We start from the raw sequence: 13,594 nt of genomic DNA, 5'->3' as shown, positions 1-13,594 counted from the left end.
TGTTGTTAATGTTTTGAAATGAATTGTTCTTACCTTTACTCAAGATTGCTTTGTAGTAACTAGTGTATTTGACATGTAGCAGGAGCAGTACTAAGAGCACAGCTGTGTTTCCCTGCCTGCCTGTCTGGCACCTGTGCTCTATGAAAGAGCAGGTAACATTTACCTGGCAGATGTTCACCTTGTTTGTGAGGGCCAAACTTTACGCCTGCCTGTCATCTTCACTGACATCCCTGGGCCGGTTCCGCTGTAGTTTGGAGGCTACTTTTAGTCTGTGGCTTACAGATATGTCCCCTTCCTTGTTTCAAGGACTGTTTCAAGGAATTCCCATATGTCAGAACTTGGTGATTTTGTTTATATCTCAGCTAGTCACAGCAGCAGGTAACTAACTGGTTCTAGACACTGGGTTTCTGTGTGCCCGCCAACTGTTTGCAGGTATGTTTTCTGTCTTTAAACCTCCTTTAATTAGTTAACACAACCTGCTCACTCAGTTTGCTATCTGCAGTGTTGCATCATGATTCCCATGCCCATATGACTGATTTTGTGATGGACGGCATGTTCTCCGTGGTGAGGAGTTCGACTGGGTGAGGGCCTTCAGTCGGTAGGGCTTTGACCCACTCTCAAGGCTCGATGTAGTGTTTGTAGGAGTGGAGCAGGAGAAGGGACTGTGGATGAAGGGGGCAGGACGAGGGAGTTTAGACGCCGCCTATGTGGCCAGCTTCAAAAGCACCACATATTTGAAGGGCCTGTAGAGGCAAGGAGGTTGGCCCTTGACAGTATTGGTATGTTTACACACAATCATGTTCTTTAGTTTCTCCCTTAAATCCAGGTCACCAACTTCCTCAATCAATGGTGCTTGGAAGTGGTGGCAGGCCACAGATTTGCCTGAAAAGGCGCATGGAAAAAAAATGGGGCGATACCCCTCCTTGAAGGAGGCATACCGCCAGCATTTGCCCACAAGACAGTATGTCCCATTGTGTAACGCTGTAAAGGGAAAAAGTGTCACATTGAAGATCTAGATGCACTACTGTTTTTTTTTTTGTGTGTGTTACTGGATGCCAGGTCCCTGATGGAATATGTATAGTATAGAATTGGTGGCATTTAACATGATTGTGTGTAAACATACCAATACTGTCAAGGGCCAACCTCCTTGCCTCCACAAGCCCTTCAAATATGTTGGTAAAGCAGCAACTAGTACATTTTTTCTTAAAATATGCGTGCCTTTTATGCCATGAGTGTTCTGCGTTCTTGTGATAGTTTTGGATCTTAACGTTAATAATGGAGATGTTAGGAAAACTACAACTTTTAACGGAGATGCATATCTCCCTCATTAATTTCTTTGCCCAACAGCCCACATTTGGCGTTCACTCCTACCTCTGTTAGGCCTACAACAGAGGTATAGTTCTATTCCAACGTTGGTTTCTACCCAACGTATAGTAAAAAGAAAAGACAAATGAAGGGTTCAGATGCAAAAGCCTCTAAATGCCACCGTATACGTCAAAAATGAGATAAAGATGGTGAGTGAATGCTCTCCTCACATAGTATACGTTAATCAAATAATTTAACTTCAAAACACACCAAATAACACTCTCTTCCTGGTCTGAAATATCGATTTCTATGCAAAAACCTATAGGAACCGGATTTTAAATGCTCATTTAAAAGAAATGTGGTCAGACGGATTTAGAGGGTTTTGCATCTGAACTCTTCAAATTTAAAACTAGAAACCTAACAAATATTCTTTCCATACCTCAGCATATTCCTCAAAAGCCAGAGGCATTTTCAGCTAACATGGGTTTACTAAATATAGGTGCACTTACTACCAAAACCTTTGCAATCAATGATTTTATTAGTGAAAAAAAATTGGATTTTCTGTTTCTTGTTGAAACCTGGCTGACTTCAGACAGCGAAGCTGTTCTTGTTGAAACTTGTCCCCCAAATTATAATTTCTTCCACTCAATTAGACAAGGCAAACGAGGTGGTGGAATTGCCTTCATTCTCTCAAACAAATATAGGTACACTAGAGTCAACTTTGGCGAATTCGCTTCCTTTGAGAATATTACCCTCACTCTGAAGGCTGACCCAGCTGTACTTCTATTAACCTTATACCGCCCTCCTAAACTATGGACTGGCTTTCTTGACCAGTTTTCTGAACTTATGTCGCTCATCATCACTAGCTATGATCGGATAATTGTAAATGGCGACTTTAATATTCATGTCAATAAGACAACTGATGCTAAAGCCAATAAGTTCCTTAATGTGTTGGACAGTTTAGAGCTAAAGCAGCATGTTACAGGACCCACCCACAACCTTGGCAACACCCTCGATCTAGTCATTTCTAGAGGGATAGAAGTCACAGACTTATCATTAAATGATATAAATATGTCTGATCATTATTGTGTATCTTTTAATGTAGTACTACATACACCAAAAATTCATCCCGAAATTGCAATCAAATCGCGACTCTTGGACATTAGAGCAGAACAGCAGTTCATAGCTCTTATAGACTCCATAAATTTAGATATTTTACATCATCCCATTGATCAAATGGTAGAGGCTCTCAATCGTGAATTAGGCGCTCTGCTTGACAGAGTGGCACCCTTAAAGACTAAAAAAAGGCCCTGTAGCAAACTGACACCTTGGATGAACGAAAATATCCATGATCTAAAAAGATCATGTAGAAAAGCTGAGAGAACATGGAGAAAAACTAAGTTACAGGTTCACCGTGCCATTCTAAAAGAAAAAATAGCAAATTATAATAGAGCTATTCGGAATGAGAGAAGGAACCACTTCTCTAAGGCAATTGCTGAAAACAGTGGAAACTCTAGGGTGTTGTTCTCTACCATTGATAGGCTATTGCATCAAACACCTTTTGATACACTCAGTCAGGCATCCTCTCTAAGATGCGAAGAATTTGCAGACAAAGTCATTTCTATAAGGGAGGCTATTGGTAACACAAGTAATATGTTTGATAGTACACCCAAAAACAGCCCCCCAAAATTAAGGTCCTTTAGCACTATTACTCAATCTGAGCTTGGTAAAATTATAACTCAAACCGGCTCCTCAACATGTGTGTTAGATCCAATCCCTACTAGATTCCTCAAAAAAGTATATGATAGCTTAGCTCCCTTTATTCTCAAGGTAATAAATACCTCATTAGAAACAGGTATATTTCCAACTGCTTTTAAAACCGCTGTTGTGAAACCTTTACTTAAAAAGTCAAATCTTGACCATACCAATCTGAGCAACTACAGGCCTATATCAAATCTACCGTTCCTGAGCAAAGTACTTGAAAAAGTTGTTTGTAATCAGTTAAATACCTTCCTCAACGAAAACAGTAACCTTAAAAAATACCAATCAGGTTTTAGATCAAACCACAGCACAGAAACGGCTCTAGTTAAAATAGTCAATGATCTCAGACTGGCTACTGACTCAAACAAAGTCTCAATCCTTATTCTTCTGGATTTGAGTGCAGCATTTGACACCATTGATCATAGCATCCTAATTCACCGCCTTGCGAAGTGGGTGGGTCTCTCTGATAATGCTCTAAACTGGTTTCAAACCTACATTACTGGCAGAGATTTTTATATCAGTCTAGGAGATCATGTATCTGAAAAACATGACCTGCCTTTTGGTGTGGCCCAGGGGAGCTGCCTTGGTCCCCTGCTATTTTCCCTATATATGCTTCCATTGGGAAACGTCATAAATCAGCTACGCAGATGATACCCAATTGTATATTTCTGTGGAGCCAACTAACCCAGATGGCCTTTGCTCCCTCACTGCATTCCTAACCTCCATTAATCAGTGGATGAGCAAAAAATCCACTCATCCATCATTTGAAACTAAATGATGACAAAACAGAGGTACTTTTGGTTGGACCAAAACTAAAGCGAAATATTGTTCTTAGTAATCTGGGGAACTTGGCGCACCAGGTCAAACCAAAAGTAACAAGCCTCGGTGTCATCTTAGATGCAGAGTTAAGTTTTAAGCCCCATATCAGTAAAGTTACTCAGACAGCCTATTTCCACTTGAGAAACATTGCCAAAGTGCAGCCCTTTTTAACTCAACAAGATGCAGAAAAACTAATTCACGCCTTTATCACTAGCAGGTTAGACTACTGCAATGCACTTTTCACTGGTCTTCCCAAAAAACATCTAAAGAAATTGGCACTCATACAGAACTCTGCGGCTAGACTTTTAACTAAGACTAAGAAAAGAGAACACATCACCCCTGTGTTGGCTGAACTGCACTGGCTCCCTATTTCCTATAGAATTGATTTTAAGGTTATGTTAATTATTTACAAAGCTCTGAATGGCATAGCACCTTCATATATCTCTGAGCTTTTCAACCACAAAGGAAACTTAGATCATCCAATTCTAATCTTTTAATCGTACCCAAAGTGCTCCACAAACAAAGTGGAGAAGCTGCTTTTATCCATTATGCCCCCAAACTATGGAACACCCTGCCTCTGTACATCAAGCAGGCGAGTTCAGTAAATATTTTTAAAAAAGATCTGAAAACATACCTGTACAGGAAAGCTTTTAGTTAACTCATCTTATCCTGTAGACTACTTTTTCAGATTATTCTACATCTGCTGCTATTGGAGGGCGCAGCCAGCCAGAAGCAGATGGGCTCCCCCTATTAAGTCAGGTTCTGCTCAAGGTTTCTTCCTGGAATATGAGAGTTTTTCCTTGCCACAGTTGCCATATGGCGTGCTTGTGGGGGGTAAGAGGGTTAAGGCTGCCAGTCTTATGACATGTCATTTTCTATATTTTTGATATGTTGCTGAGTGGATCATAAACGGCCCCTAGCAATGAAGAAAAGTGATTGATAATGACTGACTGACTATTATTGTGTTACATGCTTCAAATGTAAAGCACTTTGAGCTGCATTCTGTGTATGAAAGGTGCTATACAAATAAAGCTTATTATTATTATTATTATTATTATTATTATTATTATTATTACAAGAAGTCGCAATTTTCGTGCAGTTGCTGCAATGTTACTATGCTGTTTTCATATGACAGTTACAGGAATCCGCTTCATTCATGTTTTTTTTTTTTTTTTTTTTTAAAACATCGCTGCTTCTAACCTACCCACGTTAGAGTGGTCGCTTGAATGGCCACTCATATACCACTACAACCTAATTTTATGCCTCTATATCTAATGACACCAAATTAACCAGTAGACCGTTGTCAGCCCTTTGAGGCCAGCGCTGTCAGAAACATGCACAAAAAATATATAGGCCCAGCATAAATTATAATGACATCGGCGCCCAAAAGTGCCCTGGCCCACCGAGAAAATGCCCGGAATGCCAGATAGCCAGTCTAGCCCTGGCTGTTGTGAGTCTGTACTTATGCTGAAATCTATATATGCAATCCAATGAAAATTTTCCCTGGACTTCTACTAACAGCTTGCTCATGGCAAGGTTAAGGTCCAGGGGTCCCTTGGAATTTTTGAAGGAAGGCCTGGGGTCCTCTTCTTCACCTACGACCAGCAGGCCTTCAACTCCAAAATATATTATACATAATGGACCAGGCCCACGCAGCATTAACCGCTGTGAATATGTAATGATGTGCACCCCAAATTATTCTGCAATTACTGCTGTTCATGCTGTTTCCCATTTAAATTTTTTCTATAAAATGTTGTTTCACTTCAAAAGCTAAAGAGACGAGGACCTCACCAGGCTAAAGACCCTCCACGGATGGGTGGGCGTACCATAGCGTACCATAGCATTCATTCCTGCAGGCGCCCCTGATGCTAGCCTATGACAGCCTAACCTTTCAGCCTCGAAGATCAATTACTTTTTAAAGCCTCTCAGTCCAGGGGTCAATATACAGTAGAGGAAAAAGTTGACTACCTTGACGAAACTTGACACCATTTTCTTACATATTTTCTAGATTTTTGTTTACTACACTTTGTAATGGAAGATACTTATCTAAAAATTTTGGGAATTTTATTTTGTGGCTGAAATAGGCTTCCATAACTTTGTCTAATTGAGACGGTGTATTTAATGCATATTAATGCATATTAATAGAAGCCTAAAGGCAGTTTTCTTCTGATTCTAACAGAAGAGTTCATTTAGCCTGTATCATGTATCATGGAATGTCAAGAAAACAAAACAAAAGTTGAACCTGGCTTTATCCATAATATCCAATGTTTAGATCCTGTTATGCATATACAAAATGGCACATCTCCACATTTAAACATTTCAGACAATTTGAATGCTAATAATAGATGTCTTCATGTGAGCAGACAAATACACTGGGTGTGTTTCTTTTTTGTTTTATTATTCACCTAAAGTATCTTGTCTTTACATGGGGGTGGTCTAGTTACAGACTGGGCAGTTTATGGTAATATCCTATTGGTTCCTAGACTGTAGTGGGAGCGACAGGTGTGTCTATCTGACCTGACCTGGTTTCAGCCAGGCTCATAACATAGTGCAGATTTGCCCAGTTTAGTTCAGCACATTTAGATAGCCTGGTCACAAAACTCTTTTGAAGAGTCTCCCAACCACATAAGCATTTTGTGTCCTCCCCTTACGAAAAAGAAAAGGAATCTTATGGTATTTTGGGACAAAATATTATGGTAATCTGGAATACTATAGTATTTTGGGACATACTACTATAAGACTGTTCTATAGGAACACTAGAGGTACTAGAGGGAGAGACTATTATAGAGGTATCACAGAACGTCATAGAAGTATTTAAGTATACACTGCCATAGAACTACTAAATCTTAGTATTACTACAGTAGGCCTACCTTTTCATATGGGACAAGCTGTAATAAACAGCTAGTTGTCATCCATGTGATGGCGCCATTGAGCTATAATAAGCAAGCTTATTTTCAAAGTGACGAAAGGTAGTTAGAAAGCTCAGTCTGACCTGCAGCTAAGACCCTTGTGCTTGACTTGGACAATTGCAGGCTGTTTTTTTTTAGTTTTAAGAGATGATATCCTTAAAACTCTAAATTATACTGTTAGAAAAGTGAAACATGTTGCAGTCCCATTAATGTCCCACTAATGTCTATTACCTCTATGCACAGCAGGATTCACAAGATAAGCAAGTGTCAGATAGAATGTGCACTGGCTTTTTTTGGCAGTACAACTCTCAAACTCAGGGGTTATGACAGCTCCTGTTGCGAATACAAACCGCATTGCAGCATTTGAAGGACATTTCCCTCAGAGAATTAAGGTCAAGTGCCTCACTCCAAACCACAATTTTAGAGTGCCTTCTCTCAGCCAGTCTGGAAATAGGGTCTCACATCCGCAAGGCACAGACCACGCGGCTGTAGTGAACTCCTCGTCTTCCGCATCGGGATGAGCCAATATGCTGCCAATCCTTTTCATTTGTATTGTCTCTGAGAGTTATCTTTTGTGTTTTCATACACTCTGTTTCTCCCGCTGGAGGATGTTTGACAGGGATAGTGAGCGCATCCAAGGGGCAGAGGGTGAGTTGTGTTTTGGCTGTGAGTGTGACCCACCGGTGTTGACCTTGGCTCAGGAGGCCCTGGGCTGGCGTGGAAGTGTTCACAGGCTTTCGTGAGGAGATCAGCACTCGCTACACTCAGCACTGGGGTGGAAGTGATACCTGCCGGGTGTGAATGTGCCGGAGGGGAGCCCACCTCCTCTGTTCAGGGCGCCTCTTCTCTTCTCTTCCCAGGACAAACCAGGCCCTCAATCATCCCCTGTCCCTGCAATGACAACCACCACTTCAGTAGACAATCTCACCTGCGCTGCAATCCATGTCTTTGCTCATTTTATGAAACGTGGCAGCCTTGAGCAACGCACGGTGATGCTTATCACACTAATAGCGCTGCTTTGACAACCCCCCCCCCGCCAGCTTAAAAAGCGTAATCACACGGCATTCCTATCAGCTTATCTCCTCCATTCTGCTCTCCTGCCTCAGCACTGCAGCTACCTTTTCTGTCTGAGACGGAGTGAAGGAGGCGGAGAGGGAGGAGAGGAGCGGCAGGGCTGGCAGAGCGGAGTGGAGAAACGCATGAATAGACAAAGAGTGCTGAGGCACCGAGACGGGAAAAGAGCAATTATCAGGAGCGGATTAGTGCCGGTGGCAGTGCACTGCTCGTGCGGATGGAGGATGAGTTTGCACTGTGCGGCGTGCGTGACGATGCCGCAGCAATTCACCAGCTCTTTCTGATAGCCTGGTGTGACACTGCTTTCCTCTCAGGGTCCAAGACAGTCAAACCGCTCCAGAAAGCGCCCTCCATATGTCCTGAAACCTCCATATGCAACCTTCCAGGAGTTACTTACCGCTCTCATTTGATCAAGCTGACACGCTTTGCATACATGAGGACGGAGTATACGTGTGTGTGCATGTTGAATTTTTAAAATGTACGTGTGATCGATATCTCAGAAGAAAAAGTATTCTGTCAGTGTTGTACTTGTGTGTGAGTGTGTGTGTGTGTGTGTGTGTGTGTGTGTGTGTGTGTGTGTGTGTCTCCGCTTGTCTCCATGTGTCTCTGTGTGTGTGCTTATGTTTAATTGGGTCTGTAGGTTATTTTTACATATTGAAAATTGGAGAAGTTGGACTGAGACTGGCCAGTGCGCGGTGTGAGCAGCACCCTCCCAGGCCCAGACAGACTAAGTGTCTGCTGAAAAGGAAGGAGGCAGGGGAGAGGCAGGGGAGAGTCCGTGGGACGGCCAGGGACAGAGAGCAGAGAAAATAGAACAAGCTGTCTTCATCAGTCATGGCCACTTTACATGATGCGATAATGACCAGACAACAGCTCTTAAAACAGATATCATTCACCAAATCGAGAAACACACACACATACAAACAAAACAGACAGACAGAGAGAGAGAGAGAGAGAGAGAGAGAGAGAGAGAGAGAGAGAGAGAGAGAGAGAGAGAGATGATGCATGATGCTCTGTCTATGTTTTTTTCCTTCACATACTACTACTACTGTACAATAAGAAATTCTTTGGCAGTATGTTTTGTCATGGCAATGAAGCCCCATTGAATTGAATTGAGAGAGAGAGAAAGAAAAAGAAAAAGGGAAAGAAAGAAAGAGAGAGAGAGGGAGAGAGAGAAAGATGAAAAAACTCCAGTAGAGTAAACTGTTTGGAAAAAAAACAATCAGAGTCAGGAACACCAGCATATACAGAGAGAATGACAGAAATAAATATGACCCACCTGACGTACAACAAGGCAAGCTAGCCCCAACCCTACACAAACACTCCACCCCCCCTCTCTCTCTCCCTCCCTCCCTCTCTAAGACTTAATATAAAGAATATATAGAATCCCAGTGTTATAGTATTATACCTCTGATGGATTTCCCCAGACCCAACCCTACTGTTGGGCCTCTGTCCAAATCTCCCCCAGTGGTCGGCTCTTTCAATGGGTGTGTCCCTCTTGTCCTGGCCACTACAGAATAGGCTATTGTTAACCTCAGAAGACACAGAAACCTAAACAACCCAGAAACAGAAAACACACAAACACACACACAATCTCTCTCTCTCTCTCTCTCTCTCTCTCTCTCTCTCTCTCTCTCTCTCTCTCACACACACACACACACACACACACACACACACACACACACACACACACACACACACACATCAAAGTGTTTTAATACACATACACACACATCCCTCATACACTGTTCTCACAAACACAGAGTCAAACAGTCAATAGCCAAATGAACACACACAGTGAAGAACTAGTCATGTACACAGGCACACACTTGTGATCCATTGACGTAAGTGTGTGTGTGTGTGTGTGTGTGTGTGTGTGTGAGTGTGATGGAAAGACTGATCATAGAAAACTGGTGTGTGGATGAGGCTCACGTTGTCGTCATGAGCTGGCTGGCTCTCCTTTTAACTGCCTGTCTGTCTCCTCTCCTCCTCTCCTCTCCTCCTCTCCTCTCCTCTCTTCTCCACTCCTCCTCTCCTCTCCTCTCCTCCTCTCCACTCCTCTCCTCCTCTCCACTCCTCCCCTCCACTCCTCCTCTCCACTCCTCCTCTCCACTCCTCTCCTTCCGTCTCCTATCTACCAGACGACCTATTGTCTCTCACCTCAGTCACTACATCAGTTTCATCTCCCGGCTATAAATGACTCCTCAGACATCATAAAAAACACATCCACATACACAGGGCCTGTTCTGCCTGCCTACCCCTGCTTTATATGGCTCTCTTACTCCAGCCCAGCCAAGAGAGCTGCTGTTTTTGAGCTCTTGTAATAGAGCTAAGCAGCTTAACGCTGTGCCATAGAACACTTTATACCCTCAAATAGCATGTAAGGGGCAAATCCAAGGTTATTTGGTTTTGCTTTCTGCATATGTGACACCAAACCCAGAGACTGGAGGGGACCCGGCTGAAACCCCACTCGGTGCTTTGGATCAGTATCACCCCTCTCTCTCTCTCTCTCTCTCTCTCTCTCTCTCTGTCTTTCGTCATATCTTCCTTCTCCTTTTCCATTCTGTGGTACTGATGTAGCGTGTGAAGGCCAGGTCTGGAGGGAGCACGAGGCCCCAGTGTTGCTCACATGTGCTGTGTTTGATCCAGTCAGGGTGGCCGAGGGGAACCTGCAGAGAGGATGTGTCCTTTTATCTGAAAGTCATGGCTGTGCCTGCCCTGCAATGTGTGAAGATCAGCGTGCTGCTGGCTTCAGGGGGTTGGGCTGGCCAGTTAGAGAAGGGTCTACATCAGTGGAGTTCATCTACACATTAGCTGAGGCTAGAGGAGGGTCTTTGTTCTCCGAGTGTCCCCCATTTAAGTTCATCAGAGTTTGTCCTCTGTCATCGCTACATAAACATCTATTATATTGAGCCCCACAAACACAAACGTGATTCCCCTACGTCTCATCCTCTGCTTCATCTATAAAGCACCAATCTGCTCTGCAGCTTCATGTGCGTGTGAAGTGTGTATCCCTCTAAGACCCGACTCATCAAAGCTGCTTTTGTTTCATCCTCACATCCCTAGTGTTCTACAGCTGCAAACAGCTGCCTTTGAAGTCCCTGCCGAAGACGTCCACTGCTCTCTCTTCAGCACAGTAATCTGTCTGATGTGGCGTATTAGTGATAACTTCAACGACTCTGTCGCACCTGACGGCAACATTTCCTCCTATTCAAAATGACATGGCCCTTCTGGAATGTTCCTCTATGCTACAGAACGTTTTGACCTTTCACATGGCATCTGAGTCCCTCGAAATCGGCTGACCTTCTGTTGTTAGGTGTGCTACAGCTTGGGGAGGCAGAGAATAGCCAGGGTAGCAGCCACGGGCTGACATTTTGGGACGACTCGAACCTCTTTTTAGCGCGGCCCTCCTTCAGGCCTAGACAGAGCTGAGGCTATTTTTACTGTGATTACATAAATCCAGTGATCTCTGGCTATAATAGGAGATGTAATCACAATAGGGAAAGGCAGCGCCTGGTGTGAAATCGCTGGTCAATTAAAAAAGAAGAAAAAAAAAACATGAATGTGCAAAACAGAGGAGTCCTTGAAAATAGCACATTCTGACTTAAATTAGGCCTATATTTTTTTCCTTAACAGGAAATCCATTAAAAAAACACACAAATAACTCGCATGCTCATAAATTACATTGTTATGGTCTTTAATCAAGCCGTCCCTTTGTACAGATTTAGAGCGAGTCATTCTCTGTCTAACTGGACCTTGAAATTACACATTAACTAACCAGCTTTTTCACACACCCGAAATATCCCCGGGCAGACTGCTGGAATCTGACGTCAAAGTGCTTTTGGGAGCCAGTGTGCCGATGACTTCTGAAAGGTTGCTGGTATTTCCGGATTGTTCCATATTTGTTAAATAAAGGCCATCAGAGTGTTGGCTATCAGAGGCGGCGGCCAGGAGGGGCGGTGTGGGGCTGGGGGTCGTCCTGCTCCGCTGCGCTGCGCTGACCCCGGCGAGCTAAACTGAGACGGGCCATGTGTGAGCGCTGCCAGGCCTATTGTCTCCCTGCCTGTTATCATTATTCCACAGCTTCCTCCAGACGTGGTGTGTGCAGGCGAAGGGAAAGAGAGTGAGTGGGAGAGAGAGAGAGAGAGAGAAAGAGAGAGAGAGAAAGAGAGATGGGTTGGAGGGGGGAGAGAATGAGACAGACAGTAACAAATAAAGATTACAATCATCTATGCATCATATAATCCTAGTGGAAGAAAATACAGCCTACAAAGGGTATTGTTGACGATAAGTAACGCACCATTACAAGGCCAGTATGTAGTTATCTAGAATATGGTACATTAACACTTTATATGTACTGAAATGCCCAATGCCCATTGTCTTTTCTGACCTTATATACAATTCTTATGGTTACAGTCTGCCAGACAAACAGACAGCGAACACACACACACACACACACACACACCCACACACACACACACACACACACACTTAGCTCAGGCCAGAGGAATGCTATCAAAAATAGAGTGAGAGTGAGCAGTGGCTGGGAGGGGGGGCATGTTTGTTTTTGAACGTGAAAAAGGCGGCGTGAGTAACAAAGGGGAGAGATGGAGAGGGCCAGCCAGACATTTACTCTAAAAAGGCCATTTGCTGCAGTACAGAGTCCATAATGACATTACATTCAGACACAGATTTAGACTTACTCATTTAGCAGGCTCTCTTCTACAAAGTGAATTAACCATCTCACCCACCCAATCTCTCTCTCTCTCTCTCTCTCTCTCTCACACACACACACACACACACATACACACACACACACACACACACTGGACATTGTCAGACACCCACACACTCCTCCAGACAGAATGACACAGGGTCAGACCCAGTCACTGAGTCACAAAGTGGACACAAAGTCTCAAAGTCGTGTAAATTCCGTCTCATGAATCCAACTGAAGCAGTGGAGACTTGAGTCAGGTGTTTTCCTGGAATCTCCCATACACTGGAGCTCATATGAGCTTTGTCTGCATGAGGTCATGCAATTATTACAATGTATTGATTGAGAGATGTCTTGTGAAGCTGTTTTGAGACCTGTGTGGGTGACTCATGTTTTTACCGGCTCCAGAGGCCACTGCTGGCAGTCTGCCCTGTGACATCACCGTGGGCCGGTGGCATTCCCAAACAGACCACTCACCTGCACCACGACAACAGGGGGACAACGTCTGAACGGACCACTGGGTGTTCTTTTGTCTGTGTGTGTGTGTGTGTGTGTGTGAGAGAGAGCGTGTGTGTGTGTGCTAGTGCTGCTGTGACATATTAACTCTCTAGTGGTGCGACTAGAGCAAGGAATTCATTATCAGTGACATCACGGGCAAACAGGTGAACGGAAAGAGGATGTTTTCTCCTCCGACTTCCAGATAAGGACATGTAGGCTCACCCTATGCTGCAGCACATTGTGGGGACCATACAATAACAACTTTGTTACAGTTGTGAGTGATATGAATGTGCTCGCTGCTCTGTATGTGAGAAATGTAAAAGGATACACTTACACCCTATTAAACCATAAAACTACAACTATAACTTCTCTTGAAACAGTATGCAGTTGACCTATGATTTCTATTCAAATCGAATGAATCCAATGAATGTTTTACAAGAATTTATATCGTTCTGCTGATGCTCATGTCAAAGTCTCTGCTAACCTACTTTCAGGGCTGAGGCAGGACAGGACC

The sequence above is a fragment of the Alosa sapidissima genome, chromosome 9, assembly GCF_018492685.1.
Source record: "Alosa sapidissima isolate fAloSap1 chromosome 9, fAloSap1.pri, whole genome shotgun sequence".
NCBI classification, from domain to species: domain Eukaryota; kingdom Metazoa; phylum Chordata; class Actinopteri; order Clupeiformes; family Clupeidae; genus Alosa; species Alosa sapidissima.
This window is presented reverse-complemented; position numbering follows the sequence as displayed.